Source organism: Capricornis sumatraensis, chromosome 7 (assembly GCF_032405125.1).
Source record: "Capricornis sumatraensis isolate serow.1 chromosome 7, serow.2, whole genome shotgun sequence".
Classification (NCBI taxonomy): domain Eukaryota; kingdom Metazoa; phylum Chordata; class Mammalia; order Artiodactyla; family Bovidae; genus Capricornis; species Capricornis sumatraensis.
Window position 1 is genome coordinate 97,263,507 of NC_091075.1, and position 15,865 is coordinate 97,279,371.

Here is a 15,865-nt window from a genome sequence, read left to right on the forward strand (position 1 = left end):
TATAGATGAAGAAGTCTAGAGGCTACTGTAAAAATAAAACTGAAAACCAGAAGCAGGAGGCTTAAGTCCAAAGCCTGAAAACATCAGAGAACTCCTGAATTCAGGGAACATTAAGCAATAGGAGCTCATCAAATCCCTCCATACCTACAGTGAAACCAAGCTCCACCCAAGGACTAAGAAGTTCCAGAACAAGACATACCACACAAATTCTCCAGCAACACAGGAACACTCCCCTGAGCTTCAATATACAGGCAGCTCAAAATTATTCCAAAACCTTTGATGTCTCATAATCCATTACTGGTCACTCCACTGCACTCCAGAGAGAAGAAACCCAGCTCCACCCACCAGAACTCCAACACAAGCCTCCCTAACCAGGAAACCTAGACAAGCCACTGATACAACCCCACCCACAGTGAGGAAGCTCCATAATAAAGAGAACTCCACAAATTACCAGAATATAAAAAGGCCACCCCAAACGCAGCAATATAATCAAGATGAAGAGACAGAGGAATACTCAGCAGGTAAAGGAACAGGAGGGTTGCCCACCAAACCAAACAAAAGAGGAAGAGGTAGGGAATCTACCTGAGAAAGAATTCTGAATATTGATCGTGAAAATGATCCAAAATCTTGAAATCAAAATGGAATCACAGATAAATAGCCTAGAGACAAGGATTGAGAAGATGCAAGAAAGGTTTAACAAGGACCTAGAAGAAATAAAAAAGAGTCAATATATAATGAATAACGCAATAAATGAGATCAGAAACACTCTGGAAGCAACAAATAGCAGAATAACGGAGGCAGAAGATAGGATTAGTGAAATAGAAGATAGAATGGCAGAAATAAATGAATCAGAGAGGAAACAAGAAAAACAAATTTAAAAAAATGAGGACAATCTCAGAAACCTCCAGGACGATATGAAATACTCCAACATTCGAATTATAGGAGTCCCAGAAGAAGAAGACAGAAAGAAAGACCATGAGAAAATCCTTGAGGAGATAATAGTTGAAAACTTCCCTAAAATGGGGAAGGAAATAATCACCCAAGTCCAAGAAACACAGAGAGCTCCAAATAGGATAAACCCAAGGTGAAACACCCCAAGACACATATTAATCAAATTAACAAAGATCAAACACAAAGAACAAATATTAAAAGCAGCAAGGGAAAAACAACAAATAACACACAAGGGGATTCCCATAAGGATAACAGCTAATCTTTCAATAGAAACTCTTCAGGCCAGGAGGGAATGGCAAGACATACTTAAAGTGATGAAAGAAAATAACCTACAGCCCAGATTACTGTACCCAGCAAGGATCTCATTCAAATATGAAGGAGAAATCACAAGCTTTACAGACAAGCAAAAGCTGAGAGAATTCAGCACCACCAAACCAGCTCTCCAACAAATTCTAAAAGATATTCTCTAGACAGGAAACACAAAAAGGGTGTATAAACCCGAACCCAAAACAATAAAGTAAATGGTAACGGGATCATACTTATCAATAATTACCTTAAACGTAAATGGGTTGAATGCCCCAACCAAAAGACAAAGACTGGCTGAATGGATACAAAAACAAGACCCCTCTATATGCTGCTTACAAGAGACCCACCTCAAAACAAGGGACACATACAGACTGAAAGTGAAGGGCTGGAAAAAGATATACCATGCAAATAGAGACCAAAAGAAAGCAGGAGTGGCAATACTCATTTCCGATAAAATAGACTTTAAAACAAAGGCTGTGAAAAGAGACAAAGAAGGCCACTACATAATGATCAAAGGATCAATCCAAGAAGAAGATATAACAATTATAAATATATATGCACCCAATATAGGAGCACCGCAATATGTAAGACAAATGCTAACAAGTATGAAAGGGGAAATCAACAATAACACAATAATAGTGGGAGACTTTAATACCCCACTCACACCTATGGACAGATCAACTCAACAGAAAATCAACAAAGAAACGCAAACTTTAAATGATACATTAGACCAGTTAGACCTAATTGATATCTATAGGACATTTCACCCCAAAACAACGAATTTCACCTTTTTCTCAAGTGCTCATGGAACATTCTCCAGGATAGATCACATCCTGGGCCATAAATCTAAACTTGATAAATTCAAAAAAATCGAAATCATTCCAAGCATCTTTTCTGACCATAATACATTAAGATTAGATCTCAATTACAGGAGAAAAACTATTAAAAATTCCAACATATGGAGGTTGAACAACACACTTCTGAATAACCAACAAATCACAGAAGAAATCAAAAAAGAAATCAAAATATGCACAGAAACTAATGAAAATGAAAACACAACAACCCAAAACCTGTGGGACACTATAAAAGCAGTGCTAAGAGGAAAGTTCATAGCAATACAGGCATACCTCAAGAAACAAGAAAAAAGTCAAATAAATAACCTAACTCTACAACTAAAGCAACTAGAAAAGGAAGAATTGGAGAACCCCAGAGTTAGTAGAAGGAAAGAAATCTTAAAAATTAGGGCAGAAATAAATGCAAAAGAAACAAAAGAGACCATAGCAAAAATCAACAAAGCCAAAAGCTGGTTCTTTGAAAGGATAAATAAAATTGACAAACCATTAGCCAGACTCATCAAGAAGCAAAGAGAGAAAAATCAAATCAATAAAATTAGAAATGAAAATGGAGAGATCACAAGGGACAACACAGAAATACAAAGGATCATAAGAGACTACTATCAGCAGTTGTATGCCAATAAAATGGACAATGTGGAAGAAATGGACAAATTCTTAGAAAAGTACAATTTTCCAAAACTGAACCAGGAAGAAATAGAAAATCTTAACAGACCCATCACAAGCACGGAAATTGAAACTGTAATCAGAAATCTTCCAGCAAACAAAAGCCCAGGTCCAGACGGCTTCACAGCTGAATTCTACCAAAAATTTCGAGAAGAGCTAACACCTATCCTCCTCAAACTCTTCCAGAAAATTGCAGAGGAAGGTAAACTTCCAAACTCATTCTATGAGGCCACCATCACCCGAATACCAAAACCTGACAAAGATACTACAAAAAAAGAAAACTACAGGCCAATATCACTGATGAACATAGATGCAAAAATCCTCAACAAAATTCTAGCAATCAGAATCCAACAACACATTAAAAAGATCATACACCATAGCCAAGTGGGCTTTATCCCAGGGATGCAAGGATTCTTCAATATCCGCGAATCAATCAATGTAATTCACCACATTAACAAATTGAAAAATAAAACCCATATGATTATCTCAATAGATGTGGAGAAGGCCTTTGACAAAATTCAACATCCATTTATGATAAAAACTCTCCAGAAAGCAGGAATAGAAGGAACATACCTCAACATAATAAAAGCTATATATGACAAACCCACAGCAAACATTATCCTCAATGGTGAAAAATTGAAAGCATTTCCCCTAAAGTCAGGAACAAGACAAGGGTGCCCACTTTCACCACTATTATTCAACATAGTTTTAGAAGTTTTGGCCACAGCAATCAGAGCAGAAAAAGAAATAAAAGGAATCCAAATTGGAAAAGAAGAAGTAAAACTTTCACTGTTTGCAGATGACATGATCCTCTACATAGAAAACCCTAAAGACTCCACAAGAAAATTACTAGAGCTCATCAATGAATATAGTAAAGTTGCAGGATATAAAATCAACACACAGAAATCCCTTGCATTCCTATACACTAATAATGAGAAAGTAGAAAAAGAAATTAAGGAAACAATTCCATTCACCATTGCAACGAAAAGAATAAAATACTTAGGAATATATCTACCTAAAGAAACTAAAGACCTATACATAGAAAACTATAAAACACTGGTGAAAGAAATCAAAGAGGACACTAATAGATGGAGAAATATACCATGTTCATGGATTGGAAGAATCAATATAGTGAAAATGAGTATACTACCCAAAGCAATTTACAAATTCAAAGAAATCCCTATTAAGCTACCAGCTATATTTTTCACAGAACTAGAACAAATAATTTCAAGATTTCGATGGAAATACAAAAAACCTCGAAATAGCCAAAGCAATCTTGAGAAAGAAGAATGGAACTGGAGGAATCAACTTGCCTGACTTCAGGCTCTATTGCAAAGCCACAGTCATCAAGACAGTATGGTACTGGCACAAAGACAGAAATATAGATCAATGGAACAAAATAGAAAGCCCAGAGATAAATCCACACACATATGGACACCTTATCTTTGACAAAGGAGGCAAGAATATACAATGGAGTAAAGACAATCTCTTTAACAAGTGGTGCTGGGAAAACTGGTCAACCACTTGTAAAAGAATGAAACTAGATCACTTTCTAACACCGCACACAAAAATAAACTCAAAATGGATTAAAGATCTAAATGTAAGACAAGAAACTATAAAACTCCTAGAGGAGAATATAGGCTAAACACTGTCCGACATAAATCACAGCAGGATCCTCTATGATCCACCTCCCAGAATACTGGAAACAAAAGCAAAAATAAACAAATGGGATCTAATTAAAATTAAAAGCTTCTGCACAACAAAGGAAAATATACGCAAGGTGAAAAGACAGCCTTCTGAATGGGAGAAAATAATAGTAAATGAAGCAACTGACAAACAACTAATCTCAAAAATATACAAGCAACTTATGCAGCTCAATTCCAGAAAAATAAACGACCCAATCAAAAAATGGGCCAAAGAACTAGATAGACATTTCTCCAAAGAAGACATATGGATGGCTAACAAACACATGAAAAGATGCTCAACATCACTCATTATTAGAGAAATGCAAATCAAGACCACAATGAGGTACCACTTCACACCAGTCAGAATGGCTGCGATCCAAAAATCTGCAAGCAATAAATGCTGGAGAGGGTGTGGAGAAAAGGGAACCCTCCTACACTGTTGGTGGGAATGCAAACTAGTACAGCCACTTTGGAGAACAGTGCGGAGATTCCTTAAAAAATTGCAAATAGAACTACCTTATGACCCAGCAATCCCACTGCTGGGCATACACACTGAGGAAACCAGAATTGAAAGAGACACATGTACCCCAATGTTCATTGCAGCACTGTTTATAATAGCCAGGACATGAAAACAACCTAGATGTCCATCAGCAGATGAATGAATAAGAAAGCTTTGGTACATATACACAATGGAGTATTACTCAGCTGTTAAAAAGAATACATTTGAATCAGTTCTAATGAGATGGATGAAACTGGAGCCAATTATACAGAGTGAAGTAAGCCAGAAAGAAAAACACCAATACAGTAAACTAACACATATATATGGAATTTAGAAAGATGGCAATGACGACCCTGTATGCAAGACAGCAAAAAAGACACAGATGTGTATAACGGACTTTTGGACTCAGAGGGAGAGGGAGAGGGTGGGATGATTTGGGAGAATGGCATTGTAACATGTATGCTATCAAGTAAGAATCGAATCGCCAGTCTATGTCCGATCCAGGATACAGCATGCTTGGGGCTGGTGCACGGTGATGACCCAGAGAGACGTTATGGGGAGGGAGGTGGGTGGGGGGTTCATGTTTGGGAATGCATGTACACCCGTGGCTGATTCATGTCAATGTATGGCAAAACCAATACAGTGTTGTAATTTAAAATAAAGGAAAAAAAATTATTACAAAAAAAATCAAGGTATTACCATTTTGAAAAACAATTTGGCAATTTATTATACAGTTAAATGTATATTTATTATATGACCCAGAAATTCCATTCTAGATGTTTGCCCAAGAGATGTGAAAACACAGTCTTATACACCAGTATTCATTTTTATTCATAAGAGACAAAAACTGATAACGGCTCATATGTCCATCAACAGGTGAATGGATAGACAAGACTGTGATGAATTCATGTAATGATATGCGATAACACAGCAATAAACAGAAATGAACGACTGATAGTCACACCAACATGCATGAATCTCTAAAACATTATGCAGGCTGAAGCCAGGAACCAAATGTACATACTATATATTTCTTCTTTTAAAAGTTCTATGAAAGGAAAATTAATCTATAGTGACAGAGATCAGGTCATTGGCTGCTTAGGGTTGTGGGAAGTGTTGCCTATAAAGGGGCATAAGGTGGGATGAAGAAAATATCTTACATTTTGATTGTTGTGGTGGATACACAGGTGTGAAAATGTACCAAAACTCATCAAACTGGTGCTGACAGGACTTCCTTGGTGGTCCAGTGGTTAAGAATCTGCTGCCAATGCAAGCGACTTCACTTTCACTTTTCACTTTCATGCATTGGAGAAGGAAATGGCACCCACTCCAGTGTTCTTGCCTGGAGAATCCCAGGGACAGGGGAGCCTGGAGGGCTGCTGTCTTTGGGGTTGCACAGAGTCGGACACAAACTAAAGTGACTTAGCAGCAGCAGCAGCCAATGCAAGGGACACAGGATTGAATCCCTAGTCTGGGAAGATTCCTCATGCCACCGGCAATTAAGCCCATGTGCCACAACTACTGACGTCTCTACTCTAGATCCCCTGCTCAGCAACAAGAGAAGCCACCACCTGATAAACTTGCAATTTATCAGGTAAATATTTGTTCGTGTAGTTTCCCAGTGTTATTTTCTGGAAACCAGATGGGAACATTTAGAATCCACGTGAATTTAGAGCACTAGTGTAGACCAATGTCCCTCGCATTTTTAGTCTTGAACAATAGTCATTGTTTTGTCAGCACCAATTTTTTTTTAGAGTTAACTTTTAAAAATATTTATTTATTTATTTATTGGCTGCACTGGGTCTTTGTTGCTGTGAACTGGCTTTCTCTAGTTGCGGCAGGCAGAGGCTACTCTCCAGCTGAAGTGCATGGGTGTCGCATTGTGACGGCTTCTCTTGCTGCTGACCGTGGGCTCTGGGGTACTGGCTTCGGTAGTTGTGGCTCATGGACTTAGTTGCCTTGTAGCATCTTCCCAGACGAGGGGTTGAACCTGTGGCCCCTGCATTGCCAGGTGGATTCTTAACCACTGGACCACTAGGGACATCCTGTCAGCACCAATTTGTTGAGGTTTGGTACATTTTCACATTTCATTTTCACAGGGTGGCTTCCCTGGTGGCTCAAATGGTAAAGAATCTGCCTGCAATGCAGGAGACTGGGGTTCGATTCCTGGGTCGGGAAGATCCCCTGGAGAAGGGAATGGCTACTCACTTCAGTATTCTTGCCTGGAGAATCCCATGGACAGTCCACGGGGCCACAAAGAGTCACAAAGAGTCTGACATGACTGAGAGACTAACACAGACAGACACACATACACACATAATTATGAAACTTAAGATGTTACCACTCAAAATATAACAAAGAGTTACTGTTTTTAAAAGCATCCCTTTTTTAGAGGAGATATTGTTCCTTTGAGGAAGCCCTATATTTTAGGTTGAACCATGTGAAATTACCCTTTGTGTCAGTTAAAAAAAAATTTTAATATCCTTGAGTGAATATCCTCTTCCAATGCACATTTTAAAAACTGTAATATAATGACTGTCTTTGTTTTAGTCTCTGTCAATTGAGTTTCAAATATAGTATATATTTTTAAAGTATTTTTATATACAAAATGCTGTCGGTTTAAAACACCCTGCATATATTTACATTCCAAATCAGTGTCACTTTTATCATATGTTACCACCGTGGAGTGTTTCTTCTGTAATGCATTTAAAAAAGAGCAAAAACAGGGTATTCTTAAGCAAACAGACTTTGACAAGCTGCTCTGCAAAGCTGATTTAAGTGCATGTTTTTTATTACTTCAGGTATCTACAATTCCCTAAAAGCATGGTGAAGGACAAGGAAGCCTGGCATGCTGCAGTCCGTGGGGTCACGAAGAGTCAGACATGACTTGGCGACTGAACAACAGCAACAAAATCTAGAGATGAGATTTGACCCAACTCAGGCCCTTCCTTGTAGTATTCATGTCTTTAGTTATTGCCTAAAATAATGGACTTTTTATGTTTGGAAACTACTGTTCTAGGATTGAGTTGAGGTGATAGAGGTAAGAGGAGAACCTATTATAAAAACGAATTTAAAATTCAGAGTATATACATGTGCTATCCACTTTTGTTTGGTGGCATCAGCCATAATTAACCTGTAGAGAGGAGAGTTCTAAGGAAAATCTATAATATTAATGTCTCTGGCTTCCTCTATCAACTAGAATAGAAATAAAATTATTTAGACGGACTATTTCAATCCTTTTGGGAGAACATATACCAAAAACATAGTCCAAGGAATCGTTTTCCTTTGACTGAAAGGGGCTTAAGTCTACGCTTACAATCAAGAAAATAAAGAAGGTCTGTAAAAGAAGAATATAAAAATGATTTATCTGATTAAGATGGGGGATGGAGGCCTGCAAGAAAGCCCTATTAAGTTCTGTTTCTCAGTATAGAATAATAACTACATTGCTGAAAAGGAAACAAAGGGAGATGGTACTACCACCAGAACGTGTATTTTCCCTCTGGATATTTAGGAAGTATCCAAAATACATTCTTCTTCATTCTTAAACTCAGCAGAAAAATGAAAATGTCATTAATATTTTGACCTTACATTTTTTTCTGAGAATATTTTCATCTGTGGGAACCCTTAAATAGTGTTTCCTAGAATTTTCTAAGTATTTCTCATCAAAGCAATGAATTTCCTTTCTCTCACATATCATACCACTCCCATTCTTCTTCCTTGTTCTTCCTTTGCCATTAAGCCCAAACTTCCAAATCCTCTACAACTCCAAGATAACAAAGGATACAATTCTTCAGCCTGCTTTCATATTTTTTTCTGGTATAGCCAAGACTACATATAATCCAATGACTGAAATATCTATTTGGGAATGAGGAGATATATTTCAAATACTTCTTTTCTGAGATGAAAATAAAACCCTCTTGAATTGTGTGTTCCCCCATAAACAGTCTTACTTTTAACCTTCTGTTTGCCAGATGGTGGAACTGAATATCCACTTAATATGAACATGGTACCTAGATAGGTTAGATTAAGCCATAACAAGAAGTAAAACAGGAATGTCATTTCTCTATGCTTTCAAAAAATAAAAAAGTATGCTTTTTATTTTCTCCTCATTTGTCTGACTCTGAGACAGTGAATACTGATTATAAAAGACACATTGGTGCACCCAACTTCAGTCCATTTTATCCATCTGGGTAGAGAAAGTATGACAGGCGTGCGTGGGTGTGGATGTGTGTTGTGAGAATGTATAAGCAGGAATCCAGGCTTGAGAGCGCGAGAAAGTGAGAGCGAGAAAATGGACTGTGAAAATTTAAGTCTATCCCAAATCCTGATTAACAAGCCTGTTGTTTAATCTTCATTTATCTTAACTCATTTTGTAGTCAGGGCACATGCGCGTCATTTTCCTCAAGGAAGCTTTCTCTGATTAGAAATGCAGAACCAATAGAATTGTGGGCTATTATTTGAAATGCTTCTCTGGTCATTATTTTTGGATGCCTGTCAGTAAACACAGGTACTAATGGGAAGGTCTCCAGTGTAATAATTAAAACAAATATAGAAGGCAAAAACCACCATCACAATCACACTGGTAAAGGGGACAGATAAACCCAGAGCTGCAAACCCCCTGTTCAGTGCTTTGACTGTAGACTCCAACACTTACCTTGAGCTAGACTACTTTCATTAACTTTGCCTTTTTAATACTTTCCCCCCCTAAACTACCACTGTTGGCCTTATTTTGGTTTGCCCCTTGATTTATCTTTCATATCCTGCTTATTTTATTTTTTCTAATATCTTGCCTTCTAATGTCTTCTGAAATTTGTGTTATCATTTATATCAACTACTACAACTTTTCTTAATTTTTCTTTTTACAAAAACTAAGGCTTCCTTTTTCCTTAAAAGCACACTTCTTAAAATCTTATGATTAGTGGACACTTTAATTCTTTTAGTGAAGTAAATTATATTGCCCGATGCTCCTTGGATTAACCCACTTCTCATCTAAGGGAAGTACAAGTTGACCAAAAAGTCTATTCAGGTTGTCCAGTAACATCTGCAGAAAAAACCCAATCGAACTTCTTGGCCAACCCAATACATGAAGCTAATTAGCCTGTAAAAATACAGAGAGAAAAATGACACTTATTAACCAACAACCTAGAATCAGTGACATTTATAAATTTAAGTATGGGTAGGGGACTTTTTACAAAATTTTTTTCATTGGTATTATCTAATTCTTGCATCTAATGAGATTATTATTATCTTATTTCATAAAGGTCAAACCACAACTTAGAGAAGTTAAGCCCTTTACTCAAGATCACACAAGTAGCAAGTGGCAGAGCAGGGCCTGAGCCCAGTTTCTCTATCTGCAAAGCCCATACCCTTTTCAACAGAAAACCTTGGGAAGAGCAGCCCAGTTCTTCAAAGTAAAGGCCAGCTATATACATAAGTTAAGCTAAAGAGGATTTTTGTAAAACATATGTTTTAATTAAATGCCTTTACTTGCATAAAGTATGTCTCGCTAACATCAGCTCCTCCTTATTTTGGATGTCAGCTGACCTTCAAGTCAAATTAGGCCTGGTTCCTGTTTTTTGTAATAATGTTTTATTGAAGGAAATAGCCTTACCTGTTTGTTCATGTACATCTAGGGTTGTCTTTGTACTACAAAGGCAGAGCTAAAGGACTGAAGCAGGGACCATATGGTCCCAAAAGCCTGAGAAGTTTATTATCTGGACTTTCTCAAAAAATGTTTGTTGACCTCTGTCTTATAGTTTTTACTCCTGTTCATCCTTTACAATCTTTAGATAAATGAGGAGAGACTGTAGCCAGCAAAAGTATAATTTCCTTAGAAGTAAACTGTGTCCATGGATAGCTGTCAAATTAACCTTTCTAAAGTGGTTTTTGAGTAACACCAAGGGCCAGTCATGCTGTAGTCAACTGATTCTACCCCAGGCTACTCTTAATTAGCTATTGAATATCAACACTACTGGAACAATTAAAATTGTGGTCCAGTTACTTCAGATATATAACTTCCAATCATAAAAAAAAAAAAATTTGTGTGTGTTTCTAGATTGTTTCAACAGGGATTTCTCTGATATTGGATAGTCTTCACCAGATGAGAATTCATTGACTCACTTAAGAAAGAAAAATGTTGAGAAATGTTTCTGTTTTACAAAGATGGAATCTGTTAGATGCTCCCTGCCTTGTCTCAATAGTAACTAAACAATACGATATGACAGATGTTTGAGAAATTCATGTACTAATTATAAATCTCCATTTTTAACTTCTCAACTCTAGAAACTACTAGTCCTGAGAAGCTGCTGGTGTTTTTTTTTTTTTTCTTTCTTTGTCTCTGATGGACACCAAGGGATAAATAACAAGAATATTCAGTTTAAACACTACAAATAAATCCACAATCCTATTTCCCGCCTTTAACTCAAGTGCATAATCACAAGAGTGTATTAAATTGTTTTTGGAAATTCTAATCTCTCTACAAAAAAAGTTTCATAAATTCACTCTCCGCTGAATCTATCAATTAAAAATTCCTTTGGTTGTCTTTGTTTTGCCTCTTCTAAGAGAGTTCCCTAGTTTTCATAAACAAAAGAGAACCCTTAAGGATTTTGAAGGTTTTGGCTCTCCTTTCAAACTTTGCCATTCTATACTGGAGTTTGTATCTTTCTAGTCTACATTTATGTGGCTTGTTCTTGTTTAGCCTCTAAGTCCTACTCTTCTGTGACCCCCGTGGACTGTAGCCAGCCTCGCTCTTCTGTCCATGGGATTTCCCAGGCAAGAATAATGGAGTGGTTAGCCATTTCCTTCTCCAGGTGGCTCCTGCTGCATCTCCTCCGTTGCAGGCCGGTTCTTTAACACTGAGCCACCAGGGAAGTCCCAGCATTGCCATTCCTCTTGGTTGCTTCTGGGGTCTTACCTTTAGTGCTTCCTTTTTCATTATATTCTTGCATATTGTGATCCGATCTATAAATATTAAGAACAAGCACATTTGCACCATAACTTTCTGAAAAAGAGGATACTGTGTTATATTTTGTTTCCTTTCCATTCCTTGTGACTGTCAGAACTTCATCTGCCTTTAATAGATTCAACACAGTATTCAGAGAAGAGTCTACAATAACCCCTGAGTTGTAATGTTAGGCACAAGGCCATTACTCTGCAAGTGTAGTTTGGATTATTTGCTTCCTAAACACATAGTTCAGCAGGTAAAGAACTCGTCTGCAACACAGGAAATGTGGGTTGGATCCCTGGGTCAGGGAGATCCCCTGGAAGAGGGCATGGCAACCCGCTCCAGTATTCTTGCTGGGATAATCCCAAGGACAGAAGAGCTTGGTGGGCTATGGTCTGTGGGGTTGCAAAGAGTCAGATACGACTGAAGCAACTGAGCACAAACATATTGGTTCATTATCTTAATCTTATTCTCTGTGAGATTCATATGTCAATTTTCTGTCCAGTAGCACAGCTTAATGAGGTCTTCCTACAGTTTATCCCCATCAACTTGAAATTTTAATGAGAAGAGCTTAATGTTACTGGCAAAATTAGGAATTTCATCGTGAACGCTTTCTTTTCCACATCATTTATAAAGCTGCTAGTAAGATCAGCCTCTAAACTAATTCCTGATATAAAGTGCTTGAATAAACTAAAACAATGTATGAAGAAGAATTAAAACCTATAATTGCTATTTCAGTGCAAGAGATGGTTTTGAGTCAATGTTATTTAGAAAACAAATGAATTAAATCAACTGCTATAAAGGGTGAAACAATAATTAAAGACATCCTTAACTATTCATAGTCAGACCCAGTGGGAAACTACTACATTTTTATCAAAAAACAAAGAAGGGTAAGTCTCCCCTGTGTAGACTGGAGAGTCCCTTACTCCTAAACCAAGAGGTAAGATATGGATGCTATTATCCCTGAACACTGAGGGACAGTTGTGAACATCAAATCTTTTACATCATATCCATGAGCATGAGAGAAAATGGATGAAAACATTTCAACAAGATTTTATTTAATGCCAAAGGCAGCAACAACAAACAAAACTACACAGAAAGGAATGGACTCTAGAGGATCTGGACTATGAATTTTGAAGAAAAAAAAAATTTACCAGAGCTTAAGTTCTCATCCTATCCAGATGCTGGCTGGCTTCCAAGAGAGGTGTTGTCTTCAGCACCCAGCATTCAATAACCTAAGCCTTCAAATTCAGTTCCCTTCCAAATTCAAGTTTCTTTCCCTGTCAATCGAACCATTCAAAACAGAACGTACTTTGTAATCTATGAAACCCTGATTTCACTATTGTAAAGTAAATCTCAACAGGATAATCATCATCTTGAGATCACAAGACAATTCCAACTTTGGTACCAGAGATACACATATCAAGAGTAAAGAGAAGCAGCAGTTTCCCTACAAGGACCAATTTGATGAATTATAACTTGTGTTAATATCAATACGCAATTGCTACTTCAATAATGCACATCATTGACTCAAAGTCAGTGCAGCATAAAAGAAATCTTGACTGGATCAATGGAGACCGATAGATAAAGATATATCTGACCCCTCTGGGATTTGGAAGAACTCAAAGCAACTTCATTTGAATTTGGTGAGAAAAAAGCAAACACTTGCTTAGCCATACTAGGTCAACAGTTAAGGTTGATGGGATGAGTTTAGCAAATGATTGCTCTATTTTGAATATGTTCTGGGTAATATGTAAAGCAGAGCCCTGTGCCACTTGCTCTCAGTTCATCCTGAGCGTCAGCTGAAGCTGTGCTGGACAGATTCTGTGTCGGCTACAAGGATCCGCAGCCCCCTCAAGGCCTCGCTGTATTACTCCACCTTTCTTCATTCTGCCTGCACAAGGGGCAGCCCAGAAGCTGGCAGTGAGTTAATCCTCCCAAGTTCAGTTCAGTTCAGTTCAGTTCAGTCGCTCAGTCGTGTCCAACTCTGCAACCCCATGAATTGCAGCACGCCACGCCTCCCTGTCCAAGAGTTCACTCAAACTTGCGTCCATTGAGTCGGTGATGCCATCCAGCCATCTCATCCTCTGTTGTCCCCTTTTCCTCCTGCTCCTATTCCCTCCCAGAATCAGTCTTTTCCAATGAGTCAACTCTTCGCATGAGGTGGCCAAAGTACTGGAGTTTTTACTTTAGCATCAGTCCTTCCAAAGAACACCCAGGACTGATCTCCTGAACACCCATGGACTGGTTGGATCTCCTTGCAGTCCAAGGGACTCTCAAGAGTCTTCTCCAACACCACAGTCCAAAAGCATCAGTTCTTCAGCGCTCAGCTTTCTTCACAGTCCGACTCTCACACCCATACATGACTACTGGAAAAACCATAGCCTTGACTAGATGGGCCTTTGTTGGCAAAGTAATATCTCTGCTTTTGAATATGCTATGTAGGTTGGTCATAACTTTCCTGCCAAGGACAACCCTCAATTAGCTGAGGAGGAGAATCACTAGGCAGATGACCTGGCCCCTTGGTCTCCCATCCTCTGGAGGGAAAACTCTGACTGCGTTCTATGTGGTTCCTCCAGAGGATCCTCAGCAGAAATGAGTTCCAGTGGCACAGAGCAGCAACTAGCTTGGGAATACTGATGCCCTCTGTGGACTTTCTCTCCTTCCCTGCCTCATTTTCCTAGCTTCTAGCCAGGACCTCTCACCATCCCTAGTCAAAGAAACTAGCACCATCCTTATCTCAGTCTCAGCTTTAAGGGAACCCAAATTAGCACAGGATCTGTATATCAGATTTATTAACACACGTGTCATCAAATAGTTAGGTAAAATAGATTTTAATTCCATCAAAAATTAAAAATTTTTAATACCTGAATAAAAAGGCAATTTGTCATAGTAACAATAGGCAATGTTAACGATGGCTGGTATGAATGTTATTAACAAATAAAAGAAAAATACTTTTTATCTATTAAGAATGTCCAAAACAATGGATTTTGTGAGGAAGTTAAATTATAGAAGAATGACTAAAAAGTACATCACAGGTCTAACAAAGTTGTGAAATAGATGCCTGATTTTATTAAAAATGCAAATCTAACTGTAGACGTAAGATTTGTGGAAGAGGAACTACATTCACAACAGGAAGTTACATAACATGGCAGTTGTCATCATTTGTAAGTAACTATATACAAAAAGGAAGATGTTTTAGGAAATTTCAAACTGTTTCTATGATTTGAAGGTAGGACAATGTTGGGGTGAAAATAACATATAATACCCTTCTTTTCATAACCACTTCTTGGACTAATTAGAGAAAAACAGGGACTTCCTCTGTGGTGCAGTGCACAATAATCCACCTGTCAGTGCAAGGGACACAGTTTCGAGCCCAGATCTGGGCAGATTCCACATGCTGTGAAGCAGCTGAGCCCATACACCACAAATACTGAGCCCGTGCTCTAGAGCCTGGAAACCACAACTAATATTTTGGAAAGAAAATGCCTAGAGCCCGTGTTCTGCAAGAAAAGAGGCCACTGCAGTGAGAAACCCACACTCTGCAATTGCAGAGTAGCCACCACTCGCTACCACTAGAGAAAGCTCAGGCAAAGCAACTAAGACCCAGCCTAGCCAAAATAAGCATAAAATAAATTTTTTTAAAGTTAAAAATTATAAATGGGAATCAAGCAGATAGGAATAAAAATATGACTTTAATCACTTAGACTGGCTTACAGGCCAGGGCCTTTCTTTGTATTTACTCAATTAATTTCAGGGAATAATTTACCCCTACAGGCATCCCTGAGTGGAGAAATCTACCCCTGTAAAACTTACTCCTGCTGCTGCTGCTAAGTTGCTTCAGTCATGTCCGACCCTGTACGACCCCAGAGACGGCAGCCCACCAGGCTCCGCCATCCCTGGGATTCTCCAGGCAAGAACACTGGAGTGGGTTGCCATTTCCTTCTCCAGTGCATGAAAGAGA